We start from the raw sequence: 17,142 nt of genomic DNA, 5'->3' as shown, positions 1-17,142 counted from the left end.
GCACGACGGGGCCGCCCCCGCCCTCCCGACCCCCTGGCGCGCAGTGTGCCTGGATTTTGTGAGCCGTCGCCTGCAGGAGTCGAGCCACTTTGACGCGCTGAAATTATGAGCGCCACGGTCCTCGGAGCTACCATTTCCACCTGCGGAACCTGGGCCTGCCGTCGGACTGCAAAGGTTTTCCAAGTGCTCCGGGAAACCCGGGGGCGTCCCTGCTCCAAGAGCTCAGAGAAAGGGGCACCGGCCTCCCCTCCCAGCCTCAAAGTCTCCCCACAGCCTCACAAAACCACCTGGGTCCCCAAGTTGGCGAGCAAGCCCTACGAGGGTGGGGCTTTGACCCCCCCAGGCACACCCCAGACCCCGCTTCCTCTGAAAGAGTCCCGGAGCCCCCATGGCAGGCTCTCTGGGTGGCAGGCCCTCCAGGGAAGGCCCTCTGGGAGAGCACACACACGGTCCTGCCGGTCTCTCCTTTCCCCACAGAAAGACCCAACGACCCAACGCAGAAGCCACGCCTGCTCTGGGTTCCCTCTCCGGCTCCCCCCGGAGCCAAGAGCAGTAGCTTCATGGACAGAAAATTCCAGCCGCCCCCGGGGCTCCCACGGGGAGGCGTCCAAGTGCTGCCCGTTCTTATTTTGGCCAATCAAGAGACGGGTGGCAATTTACAGCTCTCTCCCTGCGAACTCCCTAGCTTTACTGCTCAGTCAAACCTAATTCCCAAACACTAATGCTTTTATTTAAACACCACATCCTGCAGTAAAGCCATAATGCACATTGGGATGCATCTGGGGGAAGAGCCGCATGTCTGCGGCCAGCCCTGGTGGCCATGCGCTCTGCTACTTCCCCCGCTGTGGCCGGAGCTGGAAGCATCGGGCAAAGATGACCTTCCTGGGGACGCTGGACACGTTCCCCTCTGGGCCCGGTGGCCGGAAGGAAGGCAGTGCCCAAGGACAATCCTACCTCCCAGCTATGGGTGCCGATTCAGCGGCCCTCAACTACAGTCAACCCCCTGGGAGCTGGGAGCCACGGGCGAGCTTGGAACTGCCTGTGTCTGCCTATCCCCAGGCTCCTGGGCGGGACCTCAGTGGCTCAGGGATCCCGTCTGCCCCCAGACCCAGTGCTTCCAGCAGCTGGAGGAGGCGGCCTGCTTGCCTGCCCATCCCTGTCCCACCCCCGACACGAGAGCCGCCTTCCTGCCAAAGGTCAGGGTGTGGGAGGGGCTGGGGCACCTGCCATGGCCCAGGCCAGCAATGCCAAGGACGCCCAGAAAAGCAGAGATGACACATGCATTGGAAAAATAGCCCTGAGCCTGAGGCGGACGTGCCCTGGGCAGACACGCTGGCCTCACCCCACACCGAGGGCCAGAAACCGGCCCAGGTGCCCTCCCACAGCAGCCCAGCCCTTCCGCCCTCTGCCTCACTGGAGAAGGACCAGCACAGTGGAGACCAGATAGAGCATCTGTCTTCATCTCCTGGCCATCACGGTCCCGCCGTGGGGCCCACGGGACCCCAGCCCTGCCTCTGCTCCCAGCCAGGACCTGGACGGGGGCAGAGCAGGCAGCAGGGCTCCGGGCTCCTACCCGCGGCTGTCGCACTAAGCAGGCCAGGGAGACCTCGCCAGCCTTCACAGCAAACACGGCAAAGAGCAACGTGGGGCTCGGGCTGGTGTGGGGGTGGGGGGCAGGACCAGGTGGGGAGGCGGACTCAGGGCCGGCCACACTCAGCCCCCATGGTCTCTGTCAGGGTGCCCTCGGGGTCCGGGGCTCGGGTGTCTCAGAGGCAGGAGTGGGGGCCTGGGGCTGCAGGTGTCTCTGACCCCACTGCTGCCCTGGGCCTGACCCTAAGAGGCTGAACCGCATGGCACCCTCACCTCTGCCTCACAGTGCAGCCCCTGGGAGCCAGGGAGGTGTGTTTCCCCCAAGGGGCATCCCTACGTAGCTGCAGGAGCCCCTTCCCTCTTTCCTTTCCTTTCCTGGCCTGGCTCCCTGACCCTTTGGGGACACGCAGGTTTCCTTGTGCCTGGGAGCAGCTTTCTGCCCCTGCTGCACAAACAGCCCTTTCTACTGGCGAATGACCCCTTTGAGGGTGTCTGGAAGTGAGGCCCCCGAGCCACGGGCACCCTACGTTCCCAAGCCCAGGCCCCCCGCCCCGGCCCCCCCAGCCCCTGCACTGGACCCCACGCCTGCCACGGGGCCACCTTCCCTCTGCCGCAGTCAGCACGTTGAATATTTAATGTCTGACGAACGCCTCCACCTGCTGACACAGGCAAAGTGACAGAACAATGCCGGTAGGGGACAGGGCCGTCCACTGATGCCCCGGCAGCCTGCCACAGAGGCCCTCGCCCCAGCCACAGCCGCCTGCCCGGCTGGCTGACTGTCTGTCTGTCTGCTGGGCGACCCTGCGGGTGAGAGTTCCCCACCTGAAATACATACTTCTTTACATTCCATAGCTCCGCAGGTCCATATGGGCATATAAAGAAGTATGTTCCCCAAGCGGGTAGTTCGGTCTGGATGGCTACGCAGGCTTGGGGAAGGGGACCCACCAAGGCCGTGGGGCTTCTGCCTGGATGCACACCCTGGAGCCCTCTGTGTGCGTGGGGCCGGCACACCATGCCCTCCAGCTCTGCCCAGCGAGCCTGGCCTCTGTGCCCACTCCATCCCGCTCTCTGTGCTCCCAAGCGCACGCACACACCGTTAGGAAGGGCAGAAGCAGACAGCCCGCTCCACCGTCTCAAGAATCCCTTCACTCGCCCCACAGTTATCTGGTTTTGCGTCAGTGGAACAAGAAAAGCAAGGACCCAGGCTGCCACCTCCCACCCTCACCCCGGAGAAAGATGTGCCGTTTCCTCTCAGAGACGTGCCGAGCCTCAGCCAGCACCCTCCCTCTCCATCTGGGCACCTTGTCCCAGCCAAGTGCACAGGGAGGCCGGAGCGAAGGCACCGCAGCTCAGAAGGAGCCCACCATGAGTGATGGAGGGCAGGGTGGCCAGAGCCCACGGGGAGCCCAGCACCACACGCCATAAGCCCAGATGGGTGCGCCAGGAGACCCAAGCAGCGGACAGGCCTTACCTGGGCAGCTGGCAGCTTCCTGGGCAGGTCCCTGGTGGTTCTGCCTCCCAGGAACCAGAGCCCTCGCGGGCAGGGCTCAGTCATGCCTCTGTCTTTGAAGACACGCGTGACAGGTGGACGCTGCATCTCCAGAGGGTGGCTGGGAGCGGCTGGGAGGTGGTCCTTGCCTCCACCAGCCCCTTCTGCTCTTGGGCCTGGCTGGGCGGGGGACTAGAGCCGGCTCCTTCTTCCCCTCTACGGCCACCTCCTCCCCCTCCGGCTCTCTCCCTCCCTGCTTCGCCCTCTCCCTCCCCTCTGCACTCCTGACATGTTGCCACCTCTGCCGTGGCCACCTGAAGAGATGCTCGCACCAGCGGGCGGCTCCACCAAGCACTGCCACCCGGCCAGCGGCCAGCGACGCGGCCCAGGCACACCTGGCTCCCTGTGGCCCACGCCCGGCCTCCACCCGGCCTCCACCCAGACTGATCAATACCAATTTACAGGCAAACGCAGGGGCCGCCTTCCTGTTGATGAATTTCCCGGTGCTCACCGGCTTCTAATGAACCCGTTAAAGAGGGTTAAGTAAACTTAGCAAGTGGCAAGCTAAGCGCTTTGGAACACTTAATTATAGCGATACTGTTTTTCACTGCATTTCAGAATTTGCCTGTGATGGAGAAGAAGCCCCTCTTCCCCACCAACTTCTCCGGCCACCCCGAATCCGGGAGTCGGAACCACGGAGAGTCTGACAGGGAGCAGTGTGGCCTCCGGGACAGGTGCCCGCCATCGGAGGGCCGACCACCCCCAGCCTGGGCCCAGGGGCATCAGGAGCGCACGGGCAGAGGTCTCGCCATGGCCAGGGTGAGGCCCGCGGCTGAGCGGTGGGATGCTGAAGAAGGGCCTCATGCGTTGCTGGGTGCCTGCAGAGGGAGACAGCAGGGGACACGCTTGCTGGGGTCAGCAGCCGGGCTGGGCACAGACACAGAGAACCCGGGCCCAGGGTCCTGCTATGGCTGCACAAGGCCCTGGGCCTGAGCACACTTCCAGTTCCATCAGAAGACAAGGCCTGGGGCGACCCTGCGCGCCCCTCCCACCGGGCAGCCCACCTGTCCTGCACAGACCGGCCCGGAGGGGTGTCGGATGCTGCCACCCCAGGGCAGGGCCATGTCTCTGCAGAGCCTAGAGCGTGCAATTTCTCAAATCCCTGGGCTGGGGCTACAGCACCCAGCGCGGCCGGGCTAGAGTTTTCTGTGGGGATGTGTGATCTGGGCTCTAAGAAGCACCCCACCAAAAGGAATGAGCCACTCTGCAGAGGGATCCTGAAGAGCGATGTCCCATTTTCGTGTGGCTGCCGTTATTTATCATCTTCAGGTAGCCGGAATGAAAAGGGCAACCAGGATGCCCCCCATGTCCCCCTGCGCCCCTGGAATGTGCCCGCTAGAGACCCTCACGTGAGAACAGGAGTCTGGCACCTAAATCTCCCTGCCCCCTTCTGACAACTGAGGCCTCAGAGGCCCTGCTCAGGCCTGGGACCCTCCCCGCTCCCCCACCCCAGCCTTCACACAGGCCGTGTCTGGAGCTCAGGGGAAGGTCGGGGGCTGCAAAGGGCAGGAGGGGCAGCCCAGGTCCAGCCGGAGCCCTGGGAGCCTCTGCCCCACACAAGCAGGAACGCCGGCTACTTTTCAAACAGTTTTCCGTCCTGGCAGGTCAAGAGCAGCCACCTCCAAGGGACCCCACGGGGGTGGGGGGTGGCAGCAAGCTGGCACTGTGCCCCCACTCGCTGAGCGCTCTCCACTTATGACCCCCCCCGCCCCCGGCTGTGTGGAGGTCATGCTCCCTCCAAGAGACGCCCGGCTGCTCCCCACCCCCCACCCCATCCCCCACCGAGCCCCCCCAGTCCCCGCCCAGCCCCGCGGTGCGCACCGAGCACAGGGACCCTCCCGACCCCGGCGGGGGACCTCGAGAACTACAAAAGTCCAGAGTCCGGACCTGGGACAGACCTGGGGCAGCCACACAGTGCCGGCTTGGGACCCCCTGCCCCAGCATCGCCATGGTTAATGCTGCAAGTTCCAAGGTAAGTTTAACCACACTCCCAGCGCAGCGCTTTGTGCCCTGGGGCAGGTTAACGGCGCCCTCCCCCAGCCCCCACGGCCCCCACCCCAGCCCCAGGACCCCCCCACCCACCCCGGGCATCTGGAGGCAGCCGCTTCCTTGCAAAATGCCCGCATGTCAAAGTTCGTGCATCCCGGTTGGACGCGCCCTCCGGCCTGCTGGCTGCTGGCTCTGCAGTTTTCCAAATGCGGACGGAGCCACGCGCCGCGAGAAAACTCCAAAGCACCCCCGCTGGAACCACGCGGCCCGGCGCCACGGCTCCCACCCACCAGCAGGCACACCCCCGCCGCTGCGGCCGGCAAGTTTGTGGGGCCGTCCGGGCAGGCTGAGCAGGACTCACCGCGGAGCCCCTCCGGCCGGGCTGGAGGCAGCGGCAGCGGCGGCGGCGGGCGCAGGGTCGCGGCTCCCGGTACGATGCGCCCGCGTGGCTCCCAGGGAGATGCTGTAGCCGCACCAGCACCATCCACCTTCTCCCGGAGCCAATCGCGAATGCAGGGGTGGGGGAGGCCAGAGCTCCCGATGCGTCCGCACTTGGGGGTGGGGGGCAGGCGAAGAGAAAGAAGACACCGCGCACCCCCCTCCGCACCTGCCCTTCCCCCAGCCCTCCCGCAGCAGTGCAGACTTAGCAGGAAGGGAGATCTTGAGAGGAGAGAGGGAGGGAGAGGGGGAGGGAGGGAGGGACCAGAGGCGATGCAGAGTTACCGAGGAACCACCTCGAGCCGTGCACCTTGAGCCCCTCCCTGCTCTGGGCTGTGTCTGCAGACGCTCCCGCACCCCGGCCGGGTCAGTGCAAGGTAGAGGTCAGGGCGGAACAAAAGGGGACGGTCCTGCGGGGGTGCGGGCTCACACATGCACACAGCCCATCGCCGAGACACGCGCGGGCGGGGGAGGGGAGGGGAAGGGGGGGGAGGGCTGACCCGAGGGGCCGGAGCGGGCGTGGGGGCCCCCCTCGGGTCAGGAGCCGGCCTCACCTTTGCAGTCCTTATATACCCGGCCAAGCATCCCAAACACGCGGCCCCGGCCAAGTGGCCCCCTCGGGCTGTGCTCCCTGACCATATTTAGTCAAGCAGGGGAAAAAATAGCGTGTCAGCTGGGCCTCGGCTGGCCGGCCACCGGGAACAGGGTGGGAGCGCCAGCGCCATTGACGGCCGGTCCTGGGCCTGAGCGGCTCCCCGCGGCCCCCTCCGGCCCCTCCCCATGGGCCTCCCACCGGCTGTCCCTGCCCTGCCATCCCCCCTGCTATTTTTAGCACAGCCCAGTACAGAGGCGCCTCGGCAGCCCTCCCAGGACACACAGCCTGTTCCTAGGGGTGCCCTGGGGAGACCCAGGCAGCGCCCAGGGCTCGGGCTGGGCGGGGAGGCCTGCCACCTCCTCCCTGCTCTTGGCCTCCAGGGACTGGGCCCCACCCAGGCCACCTAGGACCCCACCCGGTGCCCTTCTGCCCAGAATGGGGGCCCAGACGAGGTGACGACAGAGCCCCCTGGGTTTCCGGAGGCTCCCAAGCCAGCTCTGAGAAATGAGGACCACAGGTCACCTTGGACAGCAAGCCAGGCCACCAGGCTTGCCACAGTCTCCCCCAGGCCTGCAACCAGGGGGCATGCGTGAGCGGGAGACCCTGGTCCTCACACTGGCTACGCTCCGAGCGCCCCCAGCCTGGGGTCACGCTGCAATGATGTCATGGATATGTGCTGGGCACGGCCTGCAGGGGCCTGTCCTCACGGGGCCTGGACGCGGAGGCCGACGTCCCCCACCACTGTGTGAGCCACGTGGGAGCCCCCAGGACGCAGGACGGGGCACCTCAATGGTAGGGGTGCAGGCCCCACACGGGGAGGCAGGGGCACCGCCGGCCTCACTGTCCGTGGAGTCCCAGCCACTAGAGTGTAAGCAGCAAGATGCCCTATTGTTCCAGAAAGCCATTTCATGAACCTCCCCTCCTCCTGTGCCTCGAAGGCCCGGCCCAGCTGCAGGTGTGGGGAAGGGCTGTCTATGCCCCTCAGAGTAGGCTCCCATGTGCCCGATCCCCTCATGAGGATCCAGAGCTGCAGGATCCCGGGATACGGGGTGCCGTGGGGATCCCCACGTAGGGCGCAGGGGAGGGGAGGGATGGGATGACTGGCCAGCGGTGGCCGTGCGGCCTGGGAGCTTGGGCCGCAGTGTGTGGGGCCAGCACTCCTGGGAAGGTCTGAGGGTCTGGGAGGCCAAAGTGGGAGACAGTTGGACCCTGCTCGCAGGCCCACTGGCCCAGCTGAAGGGTCCTGGGTTCACCCCAGGGAGGTGGGGACCCTGTGAGGTTTCAAGCTGGGCGGTCCAGGTGCTTTCCCGAAAGCAGACAGACACTTGGCCCCTGACCGCGAGGGAGGGTCTGCACTGCCCTGTCCACTCTGTGGGCAGGTGGTGGGCAGGGGAGGGCACCCAGAGCTTGGGCAAGGAGGTCAGGTCAAGGCTGGGCCTGCAGGTGGGCGTAGTCAGGCGGTGGGCGTGTGGCCTGTGCCCCCGGAAGGCTCCTGTTGTGATACTCCAAGGTGGTGGTGGGGGGGGGAGAGTGTGGAGCAGACCCTGTCATAAGTCACCTCGGTAATCACCCTCATGATGGCAGCCCGGCACTCACAGACAAGGGTGGGGGCCCAGGGCCGCCTCTTCCCGGGGGAAGGGCTGGTTGGGGGGCCAGTCCTCAGGGGTCCCCGAGGCCTCAAGGACAAAGCCAGAGGACAGAGCACTCTGTTCATTTATCCGCAACACCAGCATTTCCGGGTATTCCAGGAGCTTCTGTGCGGATGTTGTGTTGATCTTTAAAGCATCACTAAGAGGTGGGCCTCCTATACCATCCCCGCTCCGTGAGGAGGAGCAGCTCGGAGGGAGCAGACTCGCCTGAGGCCGCAGGGCGGGGGCAGTGCCGGGCAGTGGCCGCCTGTGTGGCCGCTGCCCAGGCCCCTGCCGTCCTCCAGAGCCCCTTGCCAGGGCAGTCAAGACAGATCCAGTGTCCCCGGCCTTGGATGCTGACGGAACCCCGCCCCAGGGAGACCGCCAAATGTCGTAGAGACTGGGAAGGCGGCCAAGCCCCCACCCGGGCCCTCGTCCCAGGCGTCCTCAGAAAGGTGGCAGGTGATGTGATGCCTCTTCGCGTGCGTGGCCGAATCGGCCCTGAATGCCTGCCTCCCTCGTCCATTCACCAGCAGGGGCGCGGGAGGAGTCCCACACCCGCCGGGGCGCGGAGTCAGGCCAGGCACCAGCTGGGGGAAGGCTCCTGCACGTGCAAATGCGCTGCCCCCCCCAACTGGGCCGCCTGGCCCGTGTGGCAGCTGAGGTCTCGAAACGGGGCTCATGAGACTGCAGACCCGAACCTTGGACTGGATTTGATCATTTCGGTGTCGGTAGCCTCGTCCGAGCCGCTGCTGCCACGTGGGGCGCAGGGAGGAGGGCTGCAGAATCAGGGGAGCTGCGCTCACACCCCTGCGTGGGGAAGAGCTCCAGAAGGAGAAGTCGGGGAAGGGAGGGGTGGGGCCTGGCTGGCGGTGTAGGTCAGAGGTCAGGGGAGGCTTCTGTGGGGCCCAGAGGAGCCCCCAGGCCTGGCAGGGCCAGGGACAGCGAGGCGGCCCCAGCACGACAGCAGGCCAGCCGATGGTGGGGCCCCCGTGGTGGGGTGCCGCCGGCTGGGGGCCGCGGTGCGGGGGCGAGAGGCACTGGGACTCTGGCCCAGCAGCTCTGCCGATGGAGCGGAGGCGGCTGCAGAGAGGGTGGAAGTCAGGGCAGTGGACCCCCAGAGGATAGGGTGCTTCTCCTGGGAGCGAGAAGGGGGTGTTGCAGGGGAGAGGCTGGGGGGCTCCGCCCTAATGGGAGGGCCTAGCAGATGCCCTTGCTGGAGCCGGAGGCCGGTGCGGGGGGGGGGGGGGGGGGGGCGTGAGGAAGGACTTCCCTGCTCAGAGGCTGTTGCAGATCCCAGAGGGGGTCCCCAGGAGACAGCCTGGGGGTGGGGAGCAGGCCTTGCTGAGGGGCCTCTTGCCCCTTGAGCTGAGTGGAGGGCCGAGTGGTCACTGGAGCTCGGCGGTTTCCTGGAAGCTCGAGGACAGTAATGGAGCCAAGAGTGCCCCCGGGAGCAGTACTTCTGACTGAGAGCTTTTCCTGGAGCGCCATCCCTGGGGGGCGCCGGCCAGGCCAGGGCCGGGTGGGGGGCAGCCCTCACGTGCCTCCCACCTCATCTTCCAGCCTGAAGAGAGGGGGGTGCAGCCCCCAGGAAGGCCCCGCCAAGTGACCCCTTGGGGTGGAGGAGGGTGCCACAGGGCTGGGAGAGGCAGCTCTCCAACTCTCAGAGCCTCAGCTTCCCCATCTGTCAAGTGGGGCCGTGGCCCGTGGGCGCTGGTGGAGGCCTCTGCGGGGGGCGGGAGGGTGGGGGCTGATGCTGTGGGGTTACTTCAGGAAAGACCCCCACACAGGACTATTCTATCCCCCACCTTCCCATCTTCACCATGCAGAGGATCTACTGAAGGAATGAATGAGTGAGTCAATCATTCAATCAATCAACCGATCAATCGTTGGATCGACCACAAGACAGCTGGGGCAGTGGATGGGTCTTGTTTGGAGGGGGCAGGGGCAAGGCAGGGTCAGGGCCCTCGGAGGGTCAGGCCACAGTCAGAGGTGGGGGCTGCCCTCACCCCTGCCTCGGTGCCCCTCTCCCCAGCGCTGCGCTGACAGCAAAATCTGGCTCCTGGTCACTTCACTCTTCCACAAATCTTTAAATGAAACAAAATCTAGGTTTTATTTTGAAATTTGGTTGTACTTTCAGACCGTAGCCGACACAGTCTCTGTTCAGACAAGCCCGGCTCACCCGCCGTGACGATGGGCAGGGGACTGCACTGATGTCCCCCCGGGAAGACCCGCAGACAGCCAACGACCCCACGAGACGTCGGCAGGGAAGGGCAGTCCAAGCCCGCGGCGAGAAGCCCTCTCACACCCGCCGGGCCGGCTGTTAAAACCAGAAAATAACAAGTGTTGGCGAAGATGTGGCGAAATCGGAACCTCGGGCGCGAGCCTCGGCCACAGCGGCTGTGGAAAGTGGTCTGCAGGTCCTCCCCCAGCGACACCCACAAACCCAGCACCCCACGCCAGGCAGGAGCGCGAAGAAACCCAACAAGGACTCGCACACTCACGGCGCCCCTGCGCATGGGGGCTGCAGACGGACAAGCCCGCCCACAGACAGGAACCGGACCCCTGACGCGGGCTGCAGCGTGGAAGCAGCAAGAAGACGCGAGAAGCCGGCCCAAGGCGCCCGGCGCGGCGATGCCTTCCCACGAGGCGTCCGGAACACACCGCGCAGGGAGGGCTTCTCAGGTGCGGGAGGGGATGCAGACTGGCCCCTTCACGGAGGCCGGCCTCCTCGGGGGTGGGGAGGGGTTAGAAAGTTCCGGAATGAGAGAGGTGGTCACAGGCCAACGCCGCATGAGCTGAACGCCACTGAGTTGTTCACTTTAAAGGGGCTGGTTTTGGGTCAGGTGACTTTCCCGTCAACAAAAACACAACAAAGATACGTGGGTCCCAGGGTCAGCCGCACCCCATCTCCCCAGTGACCCCACACCCTGGGCAGGGCGAGGGCTGAGTTCCTGCTCCCCTGGGTCCCCGAATGAGGTGGAGAGCATAGCCACTGGCGTGACCCCAACTTCTCCTCTCCCAGCACCCCTCCCGTGAAAGAATAAACGTGTGTTGTTTTAACCACTAAACGTGTGGCCATGTGTTCTCACGGCCGCAGGAAGCCCACCCCCCTGTATCCTTCCGTCCAGGCCTGGACGAGGATGGAGCCAGCGCCGAGGACGAGCAAGCTGGGGGCAATCGTGGGGTGCCTTTCCCCAAGAGACGCCCACGCAGTGCTCCAGGAGGCCAGGGCCAGCTGCTGCGGGTCAGGAGGACCGCCAGGCTGGGGAGGGGGGCTGGTCAGCACTGGTCAGAAGCAGGGGCCGCCTGGGAAGGGCTCAGCCAGCCCTGGAGGGAGGTGAGGCGCCCAGAGGACAGCCTGCCCAGCTTCCAGGAGCCCCCTCAGTGGACTGGCCCCTCCACGCTGGCCAGGCCCGTGTCAGAGACCACAGGGGCCCTGCGCTGGGCCAGGCCTCAGCGCTCCAGCAGGCCCACACGCATGTGCACACAGGTAGGCACGCACACGCATGTGCACACATGGCAAAACAAATGTGCGTACATTCCCGTAATGGCCGCGGGAAAACCTCCCTGACAGCTCGTAAAGAAAGTTATATTTCATTGCCATGATGTCAGCCGAGAGCAGTTTGTTTCCAGAGACGGCCCATCCAGAATGGTGACGGTTTTCCCGTCCAAGCGACGTGGTCCGCTGCGGGGGGGCCTGGCCCACGTGGCTCCCCGGGGGCCTCCCCGGAGGGTTCGTGCAGGGTGGCCTTGGACCTGCCCCGTGAGGAGCCCCCACTGACACAGAGCTCCAGGGCGGGAGGGGTGCCGGGGGTCCAGGCCGGTCCCCTCCTCCGGGGCTCTGAGGCCACCATCCGGTGGGGTCTATACTCCGATGTCTTCCTCACCCGTCCCCGCTCTTCTCTGCCCCTGCAGTGTGTGTGTTGGGGTGACAAGGGCTGGGCCACATCCTGAAGCCTCCCTGCTGTGGAGGACCTGCATGGACTCCTCTCGGAGGCAAAGGAACCCCAGTGGGAGCCAGGGTCTCTCTGCGCCTGCCCCCTGTAGCCTTGCCCTCCCCGCGGACGCACCCAGACGGCCCCGTGGAAGTAGCTTCTGGATCGAGACACAGATTCCAGTTTCCAGGGAGCACAAAGCTCCTGACCACAAACACTGGAGCCCGGGCAGGAGAGTGGAGGCTCGGGGCCATTTCTGGCTGCATTTAAAGAAATTTTGCCTGAAATGTGAAAACGTACCCACAGCAGAAAGCTCTCCTGGCTCCTGCAAGGGGTGCAGCCATCAGAACAAGCTTAAACCGACAGTCACAACTCTCCACAGGCCTTGTCTCCCAACAGAGCTGGGGGACTGCCCCCCCCGCCGTGGGGGACCCCACCCCCCTGTAGACACCTGTCCCCTGCTGTGGGCCCTGCCCCATCGTGGTCATTACTTGGTGGTCCCAGACACTCTTCAGACACCCCTGCAGGCGTGGGAGAACTGGCAGGGGCCTGGCTGCTCTCCCAGGAGTTTGGGGACAGCCAGAGTAGGATGGACGTGGCCTCAGTGGCCAGGGGCTAAGGGAAGTGGGGGCCGGCCATGTGCGGGAGGTCCTGATGGAGGGCCCCTCGGGCCGGGAAGAAGCCTAGATGACCAGGTGCATTGTCACCCGCCCACAACAGCAAGCAGGGGACTCGATTGGTGTCCAAGCTCCATGGGAGCTCCGTGGGCTGGCTGCACTCTGCCGGGCGCCTAGGAAGACGGCCCAGCTCTGAGGGGATGCACAGAGAAGAATCAGCAGGAAGCCCTTGGTCTGGCCCTTCTCATCATGCATCCTTCATCCTTTCCTTTTCTTCTGAGCCATGCAGAGCTCCCCACTCTGCACAACAGGAGAGCTGGCTTTGCGGTCCTCGAGTTGCAGAGAACGGACAGAACCACAGACCTAAAGGTTGAAATGTCAAAAGACCACTTAGCTTCAGACCAGTATTGTTGGAAAGGGGACGTAATCTCCGTCCAAGGGAGCAAGCCTCACTGTCCCAGGCGGGGGTTCCAGGGACGCTGTGTGGAATGTGCATTTTGCAAAGTGGGCTCCTCGTGTCTGATGCCTGGATGCTCCCTGCCCACCCATCCTTCCCACCCACTCCGGCAAATGCAGGGGGTGGTGCTGTGGGTCACCTGTTCCTGCTCCTCTCCCCTCGCTGGGGCTCATCCCAGGTGTCCCAGGCTGCACAGTTCAAGCCGCGCCTGATCAGTGCCCCCTGACTCATGGCCATTGCCCTGTGCGGGCAGGTCCCTCAGCTCCCAGGGCAGGCTGCAGGAGAGGACACAAAGGGCCTTTCCTAAGAGCATCCCAGAGCCCCTGATGGCCCTTGACCAGCAGCAGCAGACTGCCATCTGCTTGGTGAGGCCTCTCTCCCGATCTCCTCCGTGCTCGGCCCTGGGAGCCGGGCCAGGAGCCCCCGGGATGAAGGACGCAGCTTTCTCTCGCACGCACGCTGGCCTCCGGGAGCCGAGGGGTGTTGATCCAATAGGATCTCAGCCACAATTAGCCGGTTCCGTCATTCTAGCCCTATAAATATTCATTCTGAGATTGTTATAAAGGTGCTTTTTTTTAAAAAAAAAAATGCCAAACTCATTTGGAGTAAGGAACTGGACAGCTGCCAAAGCTCAGGCTGCTGAGCGGAATCCCACCGTGGAGTGGATGAAAGCGTCACCACCAGGACGGCTCCTCTCAGGGACCCACGCAGGTGCTCGCGGGGGTCTTGTTTAATTTGGCATGGGTTTTCTGGTTCCCTGCATGTAACATTTATAAATGTCAGAGCATGGTGGGGAAACGCCGTGCCGAAGGGGCCAGGGTCCTCTAAGAGGGTGGCCGGGCCCCCATAGCCATGGGGAAGGTGTGCCAGCCACCCATGGGGATGCCACACACAGTTCCTGCCCCTACTGGGATGCCGCTCTGCAGCCTGACCTCCCCGCAGCCTTGCTCCCACACCCCCAGGGGGCCTGAGCTCCACGGGCTTTGCCATGTTGTAACAGTGCTGATCTTGAGGGGATCCGCCAGCCCCGATGAGCATAAGGAGGCTCCCCTGGCCATCAATGCTGGAAGGAGGCGCCAGGATTAGATCTGGGACTCGCTGGAGGTCATATGCTCTGGCCTTCTGTGCTGGTAGCTGGATGCTTCCCTTAAATGCTTGTGATGGCCGAGTGCTCACTGCCCCAGAAGCGCCTTCCCCTCCTCAAAGAGAGGTGATGGCAGTGGCCACACAGCAACACAGTGATGGCGATGGCAATGGTGATGATGAAGGTGTTGGTCATGATGATGATGGTGGTGTGATGATGATGGTGGTGATGATGATGGTGGTGATGGTGATGGTGGTGGAGGTGATGGTGGTGATGATGGTGATGGTGGTGATGATGATGATGCTGATGATGATGATGCTGATGATGGTGGTGGTGATGGTGATGATGATGATGGTGGTGGTGATGAGGATGGTGGTGATGGTGATGATGGTGGTGATGGTGATGATGGTGATGGTGATGATGGTGGTGATAATGATGATGGTGATAATGGTGATGATGATGGTGGTGATGATGGTGGTGGTGGTGATGGTGATGGTGGTAGAGGTGATGGTGGTGATGATGGTGATGGTGGTGATGATGATGCTGATGATGATGATGCTGATGATGGTGCTGGTGCTGGTGATGGTGGTAGTGATGGTGACGGTGATGGTGATGATGATGATGGTGGTGATGAGGATGGTGGTGATGATGGTGTTGATGATGATGCTGATGATGGTGGTGATGGTGGTGACGGTGATGATGATGGCGATGATGATGGTGACGATGATGGTGGTGGTGATGATGGTGATGATGATGATGGTAGTGATGGTGATGGTGATGGTAAGTGTGTGCTGGGCCTTTGCTTTCCTGCTGAGAGGCTGCCCCTCACCTACCCCCTCCAGGCCCAGCTCCCACCTCTGCTTCTTCTTAACTTTGGAGAGGGCAGTGGGCACCTCCTGGCCCCACGGGCAGGTCTTGTTGGGAGGTGAGGACCCCGCTGTTCCTTCACAATCTAACCCTCCATGCCTCTGGGGGCAGGTGGCCCAGAGCCCAGCCTAGGGTAACCCCTCATACCTTCCATGGTCAGGGCTCCCCTGCCAGGTCCTCCAGGAGAGGACCTGGCAAATGTGGATATGTTGACCACACCATGGGCCCAGCCATGTCTGGCCCAGGCTTCCATCAGTGGAATCCTCCCTCCCTTCCCCTAGGGTCCCCCCAACTTGCCTCTGTCCTGAGTTTCTAAGTAGCCAGCAACAGAAGCCCCAAGCCTGGGGGTGGCCACACTCTGGAATCCCTGGAGGACGTTTGCCTTCCTGACAACACAGATTTTCCTGAGAGGGGGTTTGTGGACATTGAGAACTAGCCTGCCCTGAAGGGAGCTGTCCCATTTAACAAATGGATCTCTGCTCAGTCCTGATGGATGGCTTTGCCTGATCATAAAACTCCAGAGGAAGTCAAATTCGGGTTCTCAAAACCTTGGAGATATTCCTTGAATTTATTATGTGACCTGATAAATTATTGAATCTGAGTGTTCAAGTATCTTTAAGAGGCAGAGCAGGCCTGAGACATTGTATGCCCCCAGATCCAGGGGGCTTGCCAGCCCTGGGCTAAGGTTCCTGCCGGAAAGTTCCTCCGCTAACTTGGGCTGACAATCCAGCATCCCAGGGAACCTCTTCTGGAGTCAGAGGGCAGCAAAGCCGGAGAGGTCCCCTAGGGTGGCCTCTGGGGACCTTCCATACCCACCACTGCAGGGTCCTGGGCATTTCCCTGGCCAGCCCTCCCTCCTGGGGAACGCAGGGCTCAGAGTCCTCTACTTCCTTTGCACCAAACTTGTGGGAAGCAGATCCCCTGCCCCCTCAAGTACACACTCTATCATCCCCTCTCCTTGAACAAAATAGGGCTAGCAAAGGTGCTGGGAAATCACTCCTACATCAGGGCACTGATCAATCAACAGCAAGTTAATCAATAGGAGTAATCTGCTGGGTGGGCCTGGCCTCATCAGGTGAGACCTTTAAAAGGGAAAGCACCAGAAAGATGTCATCAGCTGGTCTCGAAGAAGGAAGCCAACAACCAGGTGGTGACCTACCTTTGAGGGCCACACAGCAAGGACCTACAGGTGGCCCCTGGCCCACAGCCAGACACCTGGGACCTCAGTCCTACAACCACAAGTAACTGAATCCTGCCGACAACGAGAACAAGCCTCAGAAGGAACCCAGCCCCAGCCACACTTGATTCCAGCCCAGGGACCCTGAGCAGAGGAGTCAGCCACACTGTGCGGACTTCTGAGCCACAGAACCTGCAGTGATCCGTGAGTGGGCTCTCCAGCCAGGGAATGTGGAGTGGTTTGTTACGCAGCACGGAAAACTGATACCCAACCTGGGGCATCAGGGCCCCACCCCCACCCCCGCCATCTCCCTGTGGCTGCCGGGCTCCTGCAGGTGGAGAAGGATTCTGAGCTCACGCCTGCTCCAGTGATCACAGGGCCCCTGAGCTCGGAACCCCTGTGAGTCCCGTGATCCTGGCTTTTTCATTGAGATCCTGGGTGATGCACGTGCTGTTTCTTGCTGCTTGCTCTGGGAAGCAGTGAGATCCTGCCCCCGTGCGGCAAATCCAGGGATCACAGCTGCTGGTGCTTCTCTCCAAGGGCGGGCACGAGGACCCCGGTCCCCCACTCCAGTGCCCCTGTCCTTGAAGCCTGTGCAGCTTGCCTGGTCCCACCGCCTCTTCACCCAACAAAAACCCTGGCCCTCATGACACCCTTTCCCCCTTCCCCCTCTAAGCTAACCTCCCCTGGATTTGAGGAGGTGAGATTGCCAACCAGCTGACAGTGCCCAGGTCACTGCCTGATGGGCACCACTGGGGAGGCGGAGAGGGTGGGCAGGGTCAGCCCCCAGCAGCGGGGCGTGTGGGAGTGGCGGGAGGCTCTCCTGCAGCAGGGGGTGGGTCTGCATCGACTCTGTCTGGGACTGACTGCAGCCCCCACACCCCTGGGCCTGCCCATGTTTGGGGCTCAGCCTCTGGGGGCCACCAGCCCCGAGGCAGCCTCTCTGAGCCCCAGGAGTGACCTTCACCAAGGCCGTGAGGCCCGCGGCCAGCTCTGCTGAAGCACATGCATCCGCGGTTGTGAGCTGTTTTATTGCCCGGTCAGTAAAAACCTCCTGATTATGTCACTGCAGAGGCAGCTGAATGCCAAAAACTAGAAATTTCCTTCTGTCCATCATGACCCCTCCGCCTCCATGCTGGCCTCCGTTCTGGTTCCTTCCCTGTGCTTTCATTAACTAGCGAGACACAGCCACTGTGCCAACTGTCCCCGGCCC

General features: G+C 63.1%; 2 long non-coding RNA genes across 7 annotated transcripts in view; one reads left to right on the top strand and one right to left on the bottom strand.

Moving 5' to 3' along the window:
- The window catches only part of LOC135361820 (uncharacterized), a 44,068-nt gene extending 37,939 nt beyond the window's left edge, over nt 1–6,129 (bottom strand). For all 6 annotated transcript variants that reach the window (XR_010405952.1, XR_010405951.1, XR_010405955.1 and 3 more), the window contains exons 1-2: nt 5,490–6,129; nt 3,062–3,957 (exon numbers count right to left, since the gene is read on the bottom strand). This is a non-coding gene — a long non-coding RNA (uncharacterized LOC135361820). The remainder of the gene's footprint in view (nt 1–3,061; nt 3,958–5,489) is intronic.
- On the top strand, nt 5,852–10,852 carry LOC135361821 (uncharacterized). Its single transcript, XR_010405958.1, has 2 exons — nt 5,852–5,943; nt 9,930–10,852. It is a non-coding gene; the product is annotated as an uncharacterized LOC135361821 (long non-coding RNA).
- The last annotated feature ends 6,290 nt before the right edge of the window (nt 10,853–17,142 follow it).

Source organism: Mirounga angustirostris, unplaced genomic scaffold (genome assembly GCF_029215605.1).
Source record: "Mirounga angustirostris isolate CCGP_5_RB_7025 unplaced genomic scaffold, mMirAng1.0.hap1 SCAF_10, whole genome shotgun sequence".
Classification (NCBI taxonomy): domain Eukaryota; kingdom Metazoa; phylum Chordata; class Mammalia; order Carnivora; family Phocidae; genus Mirounga; species Mirounga angustirostris.
Note: the sequence above shows the minus strand (reverse complement) of the source record. Positions and strands in the feature narration are given on the sequence as shown.